Genomic DNA, 5,000 nt, shown 5'->3' with positions numbered 1-5,000 from the left:
AAACTTTCAATTAATCTATTGCTAATACCTTGTGTGTGTGTGTGCGTGTGTGTGAGTGTGTGTGTGTGTGTGCGTGTGTGTGTGTGTGTGTGTGTGTGTGTGTGTGTGTGTGTGTGTGCCCGCTTGCGTGCAGGGGTGTGTGTGCGTTTGTGTGTGTGTGTGTGTGCGCACGCAATTGTTATCCATTGAGTTAGAGATGATTACTTGGCCTTTATTTCACTTTTAGACAGACTTTAACAACAGGAAACTGAAGTTTGTAAACCACTCACTCTCCCTCACCAAAGTCACTCACTCTCCCACACCAAAGTCACTCACTCTCCCACACCAAAGGCCTCCATCACTAACTTACAATGACTGATTTTAGTGAATTCAGCTTTTAAAATATTGACTTTAGACTTAACTCAGTGACACAAAGTGACCACACGAGGCAGCAGAGGACCAGCAGCTCCTGTGTCCCTGTGAGCTAAAATCACTGGTTTTCTCTATGGACTTTGGTGTGGGAGAGTGAGTGACTTTGGTGTGGGAGATTTAAAGTAAAGTTTTAGTGTATTAGCGCTAACAAATGACACCTGACCCAAAGTTAGAGTTTAATGATTCTCCTGTGTGTGTGTGTGTGTGTGTGTGTGTGTGTGTGTGTGTGTGTGTGTGTATGGTGTGTGTGTGTGTGTTTTTACCTGAGAGTGGTAGAGGAACCTGAGAGTGCTCCAGTGACCGAGGTCCTGACAGCTATGGCTAAATTATTAACACACACACACACCGTACACACACACACACACACACACACACACACACACACACACACACACAGCCTAATGAGTGGACTGAGCGGTAAATTGCTCCGCTGTGGTTTGGTTTTATATCTGGAAGCGAGGGCGAGGAGACGAGGAGACGAGACAAAAATGGAAAAAGGGAAGAAGGCGTTAGGAGAGAAGGATGAAAAGAGAGGTGTGAGGAGAGGAAAATGAGTTAAGATGAAGGAGTGAATGAAGCAGGGGAAACTAGGAAAGGAGACGAGGGAGGATCACTCTGATTATACTAAAGCTAAACTATTAACTCATTATTTTAACATCAGTGGATTAAATTAAATAAATGTTAAATATATGCGTCATGTGACGGTCACATGCTTCCTTTGTTATCTGTTACTGCAGATGGAAACATGAGTGAATGAATGAATGCATCACTTCATTCATTCATTCAGTCATGTTTCTGTTATAAATATATATTCTATATGATGATGTTTATAATAAGTATTCACATGTAAGAAGCTGAAGAAGTCAGTTATTATTATATAGACACATGATAACCTGTTAATAACGTGTTAATAACCTGTTAATAACCTGTTAATAACCTGTTAATAACCTATTAATAACGTGTCTCTGTTTCTCAGCAGCTGTGACCAGGACTGGACTTTAAAAAACAACCCTGGACCAGGACCTGGTTTGGACCAGGTAAGACCTCTGTGTGCGTGTGTGTGTGCGTGCATGTGCGCGTGTGTGCGTGTGTGTGTGTGTGTGTGAGGTATTTCAGGTGAAATGAGGCCGAGACTGAAAAACCTGGAGAAAATGGAGGGAAAAGCAGCTTCTTTGTAATAATCACCATCATTATGATTTAAAATGGCCGCAGCTTTTGTCCTGAAAGAGAGAAAGTGTGTTTGTGTGTGTGTGTGTGCGTGTGTGTGTGTGTGTGTGTGTGTGTGAGACTCACGCAGAGAAACAGACGGCAGCACTGACGCTCTCTGGACTGAGCTTTATTCATTTATCCAGAATTACTCTGGCTGCTTTTTCTCTTGGCCTGGTTGTCCAGGCAACGGGCCAGTCCACTACCTGAGGAGGTGACACCGGAAGTTCCCATTTAGGCTGTTTTTTTTAGTGTGTATCTGCGTCATTACCTTGTTTACGAAGCCCTGAAGGTTCTAAACAAACAGTTCAGTCACTGCTGAGAACGCTGTGTTTTAATGTAATCTCGGGTTCAGGGAGATCTCTGAAAAAAACCCGGTCCGGTTACGTAAACGGCGGTTCTCCTGAACAGCAGATCCTCCTGCTCCGGGCACTAGTCCGGGCACATCCGGTTGCGTACATTAAACCGCAGAAGAAGAATAACGTCCGTTGTGGAGGTGTTTCACGAGCGACAGTGTCTTCTGACTCTGGGTCTGACTCCGGGTCAAAGGTCGTCAAAGGGACGACCTGTGGATATAGTTGTTTACGTTATCCTAGCTGTCTAACAGTTAGCGGCTAACAAAACACAGATAACAAACCTTCAAGGATCTTATTTACGGAATAGCTAGCCTGTTAGCCACCAATATCACAAATAAATGAGATCCGAGAGTGATTACACATGAGTTTACTCGCCGTTGTTAGCTAACATGGAATTATTATTCTTAAATGTAGTTTTTGTTACCCTAGCCAGCTAACAGTTGAGATAACAAACCTTCAAGGATCTTATTTACGGAATAGCTAGCATGTTACCCACCAATATAACAAATAAAGGACATTCGAGAGTGCTTACAAATGGGTTTTCTCACCATTGTTAGTTGTTGCTAAGTAAGCTAGCATGGAATTCTTCTAGCTAACAGTTAGCCTGTGACATAGCCTTCAAAGATCTTATTTACAGGATAGCTAGCATGTTAGCCAACTATATATATCACACTATTGAGACTCTAGCGTGATTATAAATGAGTTTACTCGTTTAACATGGAATTATTCTTCTTAAATGTAGTTTTTGTTACCCTAGCTAGCAAACAGTTGAGATAACGATAACCTTCAAAGATCTTATCTGACAAAGGAAACAAAAACAGTGGCAGTTTTTTCATAAAATCAACAAAATAGCGCCTTTAGCCTAGCATCAGGAGCAGTGAGCAGCCACTGAGCTGGTTAGGTGCCTTGCTCAGGGAAACCCTGGTGGGGACGGCAAAGTACACCACACTACTACATAATAATAATAAAGGATTTATATTTAAAGTCACAGACGACATTTAAGAAGATTTTACGCACATAATTTAGATTTTTGTTTCTGTGAATAAATCTGTGATCAGAAAGATTTGAATTTATTGAAAAATGATCAAATATAAGAACAGAGATGTGTGTGTGTGTGTGTGTGTGTGTGTGTGTGTGCGTGCGTGCGTGCGTGTGTGATGATACACGGCGACCTTGTGCGACGATAAAACTAAAAAAAATTATGGGATGGAAGACGAGTGACAGCAGAGGATGAAGATCACACACACACCGTTTTGATTTATTTTCTGTGTGTGTGTGTGGGTCTGTCTGTAGGTGTGTGTGTGTGTGTGTGTCTGTGTGTGTAGGAGTGTGTGAGGACTTCATTCAAACCTGTCTCTGTGAGGACAGGACCTTGGATTTCAAGATGGCCGCTCACGTCTCTCGTCACAATTTATGTTGCGATTATTGCGTCGCATTAGCTTTGTCGTTTTTTTGTTGTTGTTTTTTTTAAAGTGCGTCCAGAAAGTTTGTTTCCTCTTAAGGACTTCTGTTGCCACTGCTGCTAATGCTAATGCTGCTGTTTCTTATTATGCTAATACTAATGTTTCTGCTAATGTAATAGCTAATACTATTAATACTAATTTTGCCATTCCTGCTGCTGCTAATGCTGCTGTTTCTGTTGCCACTGCTGCTAACGCTAACACTAATGCTGCTGTTTCCACTGCTGCTAATGCAAATGCTGCTGTTTCTGCTAAAGCTAATACTAATGTTGCCGTTCCTGCTGCTGCTAATGCTGCTGTTTCAGTTGCCACTGCTGCTAATGCTAACACTAATGCCGCGGTTTCCACTGCTGCTAACACCAATGGCGCCGTTTCTGTTGCCAATGCTGCGAACGCTAACACCACTGCCGCAGTTTCTGTTGCCACTGCGGCTAACGCTAACACTATTGCCGCAGTTTCTGTTGCCACTGCTGCTAACGCTAACACTAATGCTGCTGTTTCCACTGCTGCTAATGCAAATGCTGCTGTTTCTGCTAAAGCTAATACTAATGTTGCCGTTCGTGCTGCTGCTAATGCCGCCGTTTCTGTTGCCAATGCTGCTAACGCTAACACCACTGCCGCAGTTTCTGTTGCCACTGCGGCTAACGCTAACACTATTGCCGCAGTTTCTGTTGCCAATGCTGCGAACGCTAACACCACTGCCGCAGTTTCTGTTGCCACTGCGGCTAACGCTAACACTATTGCCGCAGTTTCTGTTGCCACTGCTGCTAACGCTAACACTAATGCTGCTGTTTCCACTGCTGCTAATGCAAATGCTGCTGTTTCTGCTAAAGCTAATACTAATGTTGCCGTTCCTGCTGCTGCTAATGCCGCCGTTTCTGTTGCCAATGCTGCTAATGCTAACACCACTGCCACTGTTTCTGTTGCCACTGCGGCTAACGCTAACACTAATGCTGCCGTTTCTGTTGCCAATGCTGCTAACGCTAACACTGGTCCCTGTGGAACCTGGTCCTAATGAGGCAGCTTCAGGTCATCAACCTGGCATTTAAAGGGTTAATATTATAATAATATAAGTATAGTGTGTGTGTGTGTGTGTGTGTGTGTGTGTGTGTGTGTGTGTGTGTGTGTGTGTGTGTGTGTGTGTGTGTGAGAGAGAGAGAGAAAGCGTGAGTGGTGTCACTTCCTCTTCCTGTGTAACAGACGGGCTCATATCAAGGATGAGGTGAACTCTGTCATCCACACACACACACACTCTCTATCTGTGTGTGCGTGTGTGTGTGTGTGTGTGTGTGTGTGTGTGTGTGTGACGGCACACAGAAATAGATTATGTAAAGCAGAGATTACCATCTTGTGCACCTCAGAGCATGAGAGTGTGGGCCCTAAAACACACACACACACACAGTAACACATACACACGGTAACACACACAGTAACACACACACACATGCACACACACATGCACACACACACACACACACACACACACACACACACACACACACACACACACACACACACACACACACACACACACACACACACACACACACACACACACACACACACA

General features: G+C 43.7%; 1 protein-coding gene across 2 annotated transcripts in view; it reads left to right on the top strand.

Annotated features, from left to right (window-relative positions):
• hivep2a (HIVEP zinc finger 2a) overlaps positions 1-5,000 on the top strand; it is a 72,656-nt gene that overhangs the window by 7,367 nt on the left and 60,289 nt on the right. For both annotated transcript variants that reach the window (XM_083898866.1, XM_083898865.1), the window contains exon 2: positions 1,391-1,448. The gene's annotated coding sequence lies outside the window, so the exon portion shown is untranslated. The remainder of the gene's footprint in view (positions 1-1,390; positions 1,449-5,000) is intronic.

Source organism: Microchirus variegatus (genome assembly GCF_963457635.1).
Source record: "Microchirus variegatus genome assembly, chromosome: 12".
In the NCBI taxonomy this organism is placed as follows: Eukaryota; Metazoa; Chordata; class Actinopteri; order Pleuronectiformes; family Soleidae; genus Microchirus; species Microchirus variegatus.
The sequence above is the reverse complement of the archived record's forward strand: the minus strand, read 5'-3'. Positions and strand labels throughout refer to the sequence as shown.